This window comes from Saimiri boliviensis, chromosome 4 (genome assembly GCF_048565385.1).
Source record: "Saimiri boliviensis isolate mSaiBol1 chromosome 4, mSaiBol1.pri, whole genome shotgun sequence".
In the NCBI taxonomy this organism is placed as follows: domain Eukaryota; kingdom Metazoa; phylum Chordata; class Mammalia; order Primates; family Cebidae; genus Saimiri; species Saimiri boliviensis.
Window position 1 is genome coordinate 11,130,764 of NC_133452.1, and position 10,378 is coordinate 11,141,141.

A 10,378-nucleotide genomic window follows, 5' to 3' on the forward strand; every position below is an offset into this window, starting at 1 on the left:
ACAAACAAACAAGAGTGTGCAGGAAGGCAGACTAACTATAGGGCTGAAACCCTGCGGGAAGATGCCCACTCGGGACTCTTGCGGGGACCCGGGCAGCATCCTGCCAGTCTCCTCATGTTGACTTCTGCCCATAGGGTGCAACGTCTCCGGGATTTGATGTTTGCATCTGGCCATCTTTGTTGACAACTCCACTTAGAGGACTGCATTGTTAACATTGTCTCACTGTTTGTTCCTAGGTGAGGCTTTACATACCTCCTTTTTAAAACCCTGTCTTCTCTCAACCATGGCCAGCAGGAGGGCTCCACCTCCTGCCGGGTGGGCTCCAGCGCTTCTTGGAAAAGGCTGTGGGAAGTCTCCCTTCTGGCTGGCTTCAAAAGCTTCTCCCATAAACGCTGAGCAAAGGTCTTTGTCACAATCATTTGGAAAAAGGCTCCTCGGACATGAGTAGTGAGTAGATTCTAGAACGCAATCTGTTGAGTTTGTAAACTGATCCATGTTTTTGGACTTCATGCAAACATCCGCAATCCCTGTTCTCAGATGTCCTAGTTAACTGCAGAATTCCCCTTCGGTTAGGAAGTCGGTTTTTCATGTCTATCTGATAACCTGGCTTTTTATTTGAAATGCCTCCAGTGATAGAAAACAGGAACTGAGCGACTTTCATTTAAGGAAGAAAAACTCCTATCTGCCTATCACATTCTAGAGAGTTTAAAAATGAGAAGAAGGAAAACAGCCGCCAAAAAAAAAAAAAAAAATGTAATTTCCTCTTTGACAATTCTTTCTGAATAGGAACTTGAGCAATCCCACTCAAGAAGGTGAGGGTTTTGTCCCACTTGAGTGGCTCAGAAGTATGCAAACCGATGCCCTCCTGATGCCGTGGGGCTGGCCCACAGCTTTGCGTGGTCCCTGGATGCAAAGATTTGAGTGTCTGTCTCTACTGCCAGCTCCAAACTTTCTGGACCTTTCCTAGTTTCTGCCTTCAGTGATTCTGACTTGAGTGTCTACTGCTGTCAAACCACCTGCCTGCCTCTTCCCTCTGTCTGTGTGTACATATATATATGTACACATAGATGTGTATTCCTATATAAATATGTATATTTATAAGCTAAATTGTGTCTCCCCAAAATTCCTCTATGGAAGCCCTAGCCCTTAGCACCTCAAAATGTGACTGTCTGGAGGGAAGCCGTCAAAGAGGTGGTGACGTTAAAGTGAGGCAGTATGACTGGGGCCCCTAGGAGAGGGAATGTGGTCACAGAGAGACCCAGGAATGTGCACACGGAGGGAAGATTAAGGCGGGACACAGTGAGAAGATGGCCGCCGGCAAGCCTACGAGTGTGTCCTCAGAGAAACCAACTCTGCCCGTGCCTCGGTCACTCCTAGACTCCAGGACTGGAAGGAACACATTTTTGTTGTTTAAGCCATCCGGTCTGTGGTGTTTTTGTTATGGCAGCCCCACTTGATGTGTGTGTGTGTGTGTGTGTGTGTGTGTGTGTGTGTGTGTGTGTATAATATGAGGAACTGATAAAAGTTGGAGTGGTTAGTCACAAGGCAAAGCCTCCTCCATGAATTAATTCTAGATTGCTGAATCACATGGCTGTTGTCCAGTAAAAACCCCTTGTCTACACTGTCAAATGAAACATCTCACCCCTCCTGACTCTGTTCTGAACTGTGCGACAGGACCCTTCCTGGTCACAGCCCAATACACACTCCACAGCATCCTCCCGGGAGCCTTGGCTCTCTCCTTCACACTGAAGAACCATGAACATTTCCAGAAGAGTAAATGTGAATCCCAACTGTTAGGATTCAGATATGCCTGTTGACAATAGCTAATAACTTGGAAAGTGGGAAGGATGGGGACCATGTCCATTTTCCAGCTCACCTCATACCCAGTAAAGCTCCATGCACCTTGTGGGCACTCAAAAATATTTATTGACTGAATACAAATAGTAATAAAATTAAATTTTCAGAAGTATCTCAGTTCAACTCCTTGAGTACCCAAAGAATGTCAGTCTTTTTTGGAATTTGTGAAAGTTCTACCCAAAGTTCTGGATACTCCACCCTTCAGTTTTATATCCTCAGAATTCCCTTACATGTCATTTGTATCCATAGGCACTGACTATTTTAGCATCCACCACTGACTGATTTTTATTTTACATCTCTCTAGTCTATTTTAAACTTTATTATCTCAAACACACTAAAAAAAAAAGCATCATGGGCTCACTGTGAGAAATACTATTACCAGTAGCTCACTAAGATGCTGGGTTGCTTCCACTGAGAATGAGACTAACTCTGTGCTTTTTTTTTTTTTTCTTAGACAGAGTATCCCTCTATTACCCAGGCTGGAGTGCAGTAGCACAATCTCAGCTCACTGCAACCTCCACCTCCTGGGTCCAAGCAATTCTCCTGCCTCAGCCTCCCAGGTAGCTGGGACTACAGGCATGCACCACCATGCCTGGCTAGTTTTTTGTGTTTTTCGTAGAGAAGGGGTTTCACCATATTGGTCAAGCTGGTCTCGAACTCCTGACCTTGTGATCCATTCACCTCGGCCTCCCAAAATGCTGGGATTACAGGACCACGCCCGACCCAAATCAGTGCTTTTTAAAGGTTGCATTTGCGATGCATAGCAATGCTATCCTGGGGGAACATGTGCAAAAGTCATGGTAACAATTTATGGGGTCACTATGTGTTTCAGACATCTATGGCTGAATAATAAGCACCCCAAAATTCCGTCTCCTAAAACACCATCAGTTTCTGATTTAGCAGATTCTGTGGGTTGGCTGGGCAGTTCCACTGTCGGCTTCACCTGGGCTCACTCAGACGACAACATTCAGGATCGCCCAAGACAGCCTTACACACATGTCTGAGAGTTGGTGTTGGCTGTGGGCTGGGCACCTTATATCTCCTCCACGAGGCCTCTCATCCTCCGGGAAGCTAGTCTGGCTTCCTCACATGGCCATCTCAGGGCTGCATTCAAATGGGCAAAGGTGGAAGCTTCAAGGCCATTGGAGCACAACATCCCTTTTTCTACATTCTATAAGTCCTGAGGGCAGCCCCACATAAAGTGGGGAAGTAGACTCCATGTCTTCATAGAAGCTGCCGCGGAGTATGGCCACATTTCATTAACCACAAGATTGCAGCAGATTCTAAGTCACCTCGGCTCTCTCACTTTGTGAGTGAGAAGGGCTAAGTTGGGGAAGTAGTGCTCCTGAGATAGTGCTCCTCGATGTAAGGACACTGAGGCCCAGCTTCCCACCCAGGAAGAGAACATACCTGCTGTTTCTAAGATTGCCCAGTGCCTGTGGTTACAGTAGAAAAGGATCCCATTGTAACACTGACAGATCCGTTGACCCTGAAAACTGTGGCTGTGATCACTGGTTCAGCTGCATGTTGGCATTCTCTGGAGAATGTTTTTAAATCCTGAAATCCTGTCTCCAGAAATTTCCATTTTATTGGTAAAAGATTAGGCGTGGGCATTCATTATTCTTAAAAAGCTCCCTAGCAGATTTCCACGTGCAGCTAAGTTTGAGAAGGACTGATATTTAAACTTTAAACTGCCTTTTCTCAACTGGCAGAGAGATTCCATTAATGCCTTATTGACTCTGTTGACCTGGTCATTTGTGTGTGGTAAACATGCATCATGAAAGGATAATGTTACACAGACCACACACACACACACACACACACACACACACACACACACACAGAGTGTTCTTGTAGGTAGTGGTCAAGGAAGCTCACCTTCAAGTGTTTAGGGATTTTCCAAGGGGCATTTGTGAAGAGCTGAGCTCTCCCGCAAGAAACAGATGTCCTGTGGACATACAGCTGGCTTTTAGGTTCACGACAGGCTTGTACACCTGGTGGTCTGTTTGGCTTCCTTAACCTAGGCCACTGGAAGTGAGTCACTCTTGGGTAATACCACATTTATTTGAAAAGATTAAATAAAATTAGCAAAGCCTCTGCTGAGTTAGGTCTCGGGGCTCTAAGTGAGCCAAGCAGTCAACGCTTTATCTCTTCTGTTTAGCCACCTAGTAAAAGGTCTTGGGCTTATTCTCAAGATAAATGTGTGGGCCGGGCGCGGTGGCTCAAGCCTGTAATCCCAGCACTTTGGGAGGCCGAGGCAGTTGGATCACGAGGTCAAGAGATCGAGACCATCCTGGTCAACATGGTGAAACCCCGTCTCTACTAAAAATACAAAAATTAGCTGGGCGTGGTGGTGCCTGCCTGTAATCCCAGCTTGGGAGGCTCAGGCAGGAGAATCGCTTGAACCCAGGAGGTGGAGATTGCGGTGAGCCGAGATCGTGCCATTGCACTCCAGCCTGGGTAACAAGAGCGAAACTCCGTCTCAAAAAAAAAGATAAATGTGTGAAGGATTCCTGTGCGTAGCCCTCAGCTTTTGTCTTGGAAAACAGGATTGAGCACAGCAATCAGAAGCAGAAATGTGTCCAAATGTCCAAAAAGCAGAAGGACAGCTTCAGGCGGGGTGCCTATTTTACTCATTCTTAAAAGTGGATATTTGTGTACTTCATACTATGCCCCTGGGCTTGTCTTGGGGTGTAAGAATGAATTTCTCCAATTTAAGGACCTGCAGTCTAATTTCAATGGACAAGATAAATGTAAAAGCTAGCAAAGAATCATCAAATAGCCTAGTGATTATTAAAATGCCATTACATAAACTACTCCAAAGCCAGGAAGCAGGAATCTATAAAATGCATTTTACTTTTTACTTTTTCATGATATAGTAGGTCCTCAAATAACATAGTTTTGTTCAATGTCATTTCATTACAACATTGATGAAGAAAAACAATTTCTCCCCGGCTGGGGCCACTCTCAGTGTGGAACTTGCATGCTCCCCCAGCGTCCGCATGCACCTCCTCCGGGTCCTCTGGTTTCCTCCCACATCCCAAAGCTGTGCCATTAGGTGAATTGGCATGTCTACATGTTCCCAGGGTGAGTGAGCATGGTGTATGTGTGAGTGTGCCCTGTGACGTGTGGCAACTGAGCTGCCAGGATGGTCTCCTGTCACCCCAGACCCTGACCTGGAATGAGTGGGTAAATAATTATTTTCCTTGTTTTTATTCATCTTTCCTAAATGTATGTATAGCTCACACTTATTTCAATGTCTAATATTCAAAGTGTTCTGGGTCTTTATTTAGAAGTTCAGGGCCAGGCGCAGTGACTCACACCTGTAATCCCAGCACTTTGGGAGGCCGAGGCTGGCAAATCATGAGGTCAAGAGATCAAGACCATCCTGGCCAACATGGTGAAACCCGGTCTCTACAAAATATACCCAAAAAATTAGCCGGATGTGATGGCAGGTGCCTGTAATCCCACCTACTCGGGAGGCTGAGGCAGGAGAATCGCTTGAACCCAGGAGGCAGCCATAGGAAATTTACTCTTGTTTACATCATCAATTAGCCTATGGGAAAGCTGTTTTCATTATATGTTGATTCTCTCAGAGCCACGCTGATTCTCGTAGAGTCACAGTTTCCAAGAACCAATAGATGACATTAAATGAGGTCTTACTGTCCTTCCACAGTCATCATTCGAAGTGTGGCCCTCAGACCAGCTGCATCAGCATCACTGGGTACTCATTAGAAACGCACATTTTCAGGCCTCTCCCCAGACCTGCTGAATCAGAAGCTCCAGGGTGGAGGCCATGGTCTGGGTTTGAATGAACCTCCAGGTGATTCTGATACACGACCAGGTTGGAGCAGCACCGCACTGCACATTTGAGAAATGGCTATCATTGAGATTTCCAGAAGATTTCACAGAGGTTACAACTCACAGAAAGAAACTTTGGGCCCAGTGTTCCAGTCAACATATGTGAACTTAGGAAAGATAACAGGAATTTTCAAAAATATGTATCATGGGCCGGGCGTGGTGGCTCACGCCTGTAATCCCAGTACTTTGGGAGGCTAAGGCAGGAGAATCACGAGGTCAAGAGATCGAGACCATCCTGGCCAACATGGTGAAACCCTGTCTCTACTAAAATACAAAAAAAAAAAAAAAAAAAATTAGCTGGGCATGGTGGCACATGCCTGTAGTCCCAGCTATTCGGGAGGCTGAAGCAGAAAAATGCTTGAATCCAGGAAGTGGAGGTTGTAGTGAGCTGAGATTGAACCACTGCACTCCAGCCTGGTGCCTGGTGGCAGAGCAAGACTCTGTCTCAAAAAAAAAAAGACAAAATATGTATCATGCTTTCTAGTGTCTCATGTAATGTTTTATGACCCAAAAGCAGAAGGAGAAATCTTGTGATTCTTTTTTCTATAGGAAGAGCCCAGGAGGCTACATCAGGCTTGCAAAAATCACGTGGTTTTCCCTGGCCCCTCTGCCCAAAGTCTTTTCACGTAGAAAATGACACTAGCTTCAAACCCTTCCCTGGGACTGGTCTTAGAGCCTAAATCAGAACCAGTCTGGAGTAGTGCCTCAGGAAGCCAACGACTGCCAGGAAAATAAAGCACTCGACAGATCCGGCCAGAAAGGGCTAAGAACTTGCTAAATGGTTGGTAGCTGAACCTGGGTGAAAAGGTGACAATAAGATGTGAAGCCACCAGTGAGCACCGTGCCCTGAGCCCTGACAAGCTGGCTCCCTCCCACCAGATGAGAGTTTGTCTTCAGGCTAGAGACCCCTCACTGCTTCCCCGGCAGGAGCTGCGTGCCTAGTGGTCACACTCCCCAGCCTCCAGGAGCAGGGGCCACCTTGGGAGGCCATCACTAAAGGATTTTCTTAAGAGACACCAAATAAGGCACAGTATTTGAGAAAGGGACCACACACATTCAAAATAACAAATACTTTTCTTTTTTAAAATTTACACAGGGAGGTAAAAGCCCCGGATAATTTTTTTCATATGACAAATGAAAAAAGTGCTCAGTAAAAAAACTAAAGTCAAAACTACAGTAAATATATCTTTAAAAGGCACTTTAAAACCATGGGGCCAACTAAGCATTTTTCCACCATTTCTACTTTTCTGGTTCAGATTTTTACAAATGCCGCACATGAATTTTGTAGACTGCTAACAAAGAACCTCAGCTTTCATAGTTTCCTCTTTGTTTCTTCAAAGAAATAATCTACCAAATCATATGGTAGTTAACTGATGTTCAGGGTTGCTGACATGCCTTTTTTGACCTCATGTTTTCTTTGTGCGATTTTTCTGGCCAAAATATCAACAGAAGGAAAAGATTCTTTAGTTCTTAAAGTGATAAACGCAACTAAGCTGAAGCCCTGTCTGGGTCCCACAGTATTTGTCTCATCAGCCATAGAGCTTCTAATCACCTAATCTCAGGATGTCTTATTTTTAATTCTTCATCTTGATCTCAATAAGGGGAGAAGGCAGCTTAAAAAGAACATTTTGTTCTAGCCTCTCTTATTTTTTGATCCAGCTTTTGAAAACACAGAGTTCTTCAAATATTATTTTATGCTGAGCCTATTTTGTATTCCAACACAAAGGTAAATTAATAATCACAAAGATCCGAGGGGCAGATTTGAAATGTCTGTTTCCACCGCTGCAGAAATGCAGGCGTTTGTGGAGACAGCAAATTATTTCGCAAGATGTGATGATGTTTGGCATTATTCCATGGATGCCAGGGTCTCAGCAAACCTCTGACAAGTTCCTTGGAAGGTCAGCGCTTTTCCTGCCAGGAAAAAAAAAAAAAAAAAAAAAAAATGACCCTGGATTTACTATAGCTGAGACTGAGTCCTTGCCTGCATCTGTGAGCCCGGGGCCTGGGGAGAGGTGAGAATGTCTCTTCCAGGCACATCTTCCCCACCCACAGACTTTCCTAGAAGTTTCTTAGAGGACAGGCAGGCAAGGAGTTTTATTGCTAATTCGCTACAATCAGCATCACCGCATAAAAGACTTAGCAGGCTGGGTACTTTGCAGATTACTGAATCCACGACCATCATTTAAAATGAGCACCAACGCCCCAGCTCCCTGCGTCCTTTAATGTAAGTCCTCCTCTGTCTCCAGACAGTGAGGAACATGGCTCAGCGGACCAAACCTCCCAGAGCTGACAGAACTAGGGAGTCTAAGGTGAGAACAATGGTTAAGACTTTGGTCCCTGGAGGGTGAGAGGTGAGAGGCAGGACAGGTGTGGTCAAGCCCTCCTGACCGATTCACTGACAGAAGCTGCCATTCAAGTCCACCTGCCACTCAAGCCCACCGAAGGCGGGGCCTCCTTACTCACTACAGAGCGAGTCCACCTGTCTAATCCCTCAACACTGGTGTTAGCCCAAGGTGTGGGCAGGGAGAGGCTGTCTCCACCTCAATCCAATTCTGCAACAAGTCACTGTTACAGTGTGACAAAGAGGTAGTCTTTCTTCATGAAACGAAACAGTCAAAGAGACTAAGTGACAAAAAGTCTGAGGAACGAATTGCAACACCAGCAAACGTATGGTGAGATTTAAATGCTTTATTTTATCGCACAATTTTAGTAGGAATTAAAGTGTAGCAAATGCCTACTGTGTGCAAACTATGAGGCCAGGCACTCGTAAAAATAAAAGATGACAATGTGTTCCTGCTTTCTGGAGACTCAGTCTAGTGGGTGAGGCTGCTGGGCAGGGCCCGGGAAGGGCGTTTAATTCAATCTAGAAAAGTCCCTTCTTAGAGGAGATGGGACTTGGGCTGGATTCCGAAGGAAGGGCAGAATTCCAAGAGGCAGATGGGGTGAACGGCGTTCCGGGAGGAGGGAACAGTTTATCAAAGGCCTGGAGACTCAGAAGCACACTTTTAGGGGATGACAATGACCCGCGTGGCTAAAACATATGACAAGTGGGAGACCGGGAGGAGAGTTAATCATAGAAAAGCTGGATTGCCTTTTTAAAAAAAAAAAAAAATTGTAACTTGAGCTTTCTAGAAGATCAACCTGTTAATCAATCATTAGTAGCCAGACATGGGGAGATGGAGAAGTCCTAAAGGAAATCGTGAATTCTTTGGGAAAATAATCTTCAACGCAGGAAACTGTGGACATGAATCTCATTAAAGAACGCAGGGCTCTGAATCACTGGGTGGTCCCAGGAAAAGAAAGGGAAAGTGAATTCAGGATGGAGAGCCAGACTCTGCTTCTCCAGCTGGTGTTTCCCAGGCAAGCTGAGTAAACAATGTGGGGTAAATGACTTCCAAATTCTGGTTCACAACAGTCCAGACTGACGTGGTCACTGAGCCTGGAAGTGGGGGAAGAGGCTACGGTGCTTCCAGTAACCTTACAAAGCACACCTGTTCACAGCAGAGAAGCCACAGTCCCCAGAACAGAACTCACTGTCCTTAGAGACTCACCACAAGAAAAGCCAAGCCAGTTCTTTGGGGAAAATTGATTGTGACCAGGACCCAAGTGATAAAAGCCCCAGTGTGAGAAACATCTTTTCAGGTGTGGATTTCACCAGGGTTTCCTTCAGCCCAGCGCAGCGAAAGCCAATGAAGGTCCTTTCCATGTTCTGAAGACTCTCACCCTTCAGGACGAAGAGAGCTTGCTTTTCAAAGGGATGTGTGGGTGACAAGAATATGGAAAAGTGAAACGGATATTTCCATCTTTTTTTTTTAACTTTTGGCATGACTGCTTCCAAATTTCACACTGTATTTACAGATGTTTCTCCTATCGTTCAGAAAACTGCAATCAAAATTCCTGTGAGATTTTTCAGAGTTGGGGTGCAGCACCTGACCTTCACAACTCTTTCCATAGGAGGGCCATAGGCAGGTGGGGCCACAGCCATGAAGGAGAAGGTCTCCTCAGCCTCCCACCAGCCAGCCAGCAATGGTGGCTTTCCTTCCATCACAAAATGTGCCTGTTCATTAGATGCTGACAAAGGATGGCACCTCCCTCTGGGCTTTCGCACCGTCAGTTGGGTCAATAAGATGAGCCAAGACATGCTTCCACTTTCAAAAATGTAGGGGCCCTCACTTTTTTCTGTTGCCATATTTGCTACTAACTTTTCATCCTAGATAGTTCAGCACCTTCACTGATTGCTTAACTAGGAATGGTAGGTCCCAGAAGAAAAAGCAAAGTCTGTCGATGTAACCATTTTCTGCAGGTCATCAAACCATTAAATGTTATGTATTTTTAAAAGATGCTGAGGCTGGGTGAGGTGGCTCACGCCTGTGATCCCAGCACTTTGGGAGGCCAAGGCAAGTGGATTGTATGAGGTCAGGAGTTCCAGACCAGCCTGGCCAACATGCTGAAACCCTGTCTATACTGAAAATACAAAAATTAGCCGGGCCTGGTGGCACATGCTTGTAATCCCAGCTACTCAGGAGGCTGAGGCAAGAGAATTGCATGAACTTGAGAAGCAGAGATTGTAGTGAGCAATGGCTCACTCCTGTAATCCCAGCACTTTGGGAAGCCAAGGCAGGTGGATCACGAGGTCAGGAGTTTGAGACCAGCCTGACCA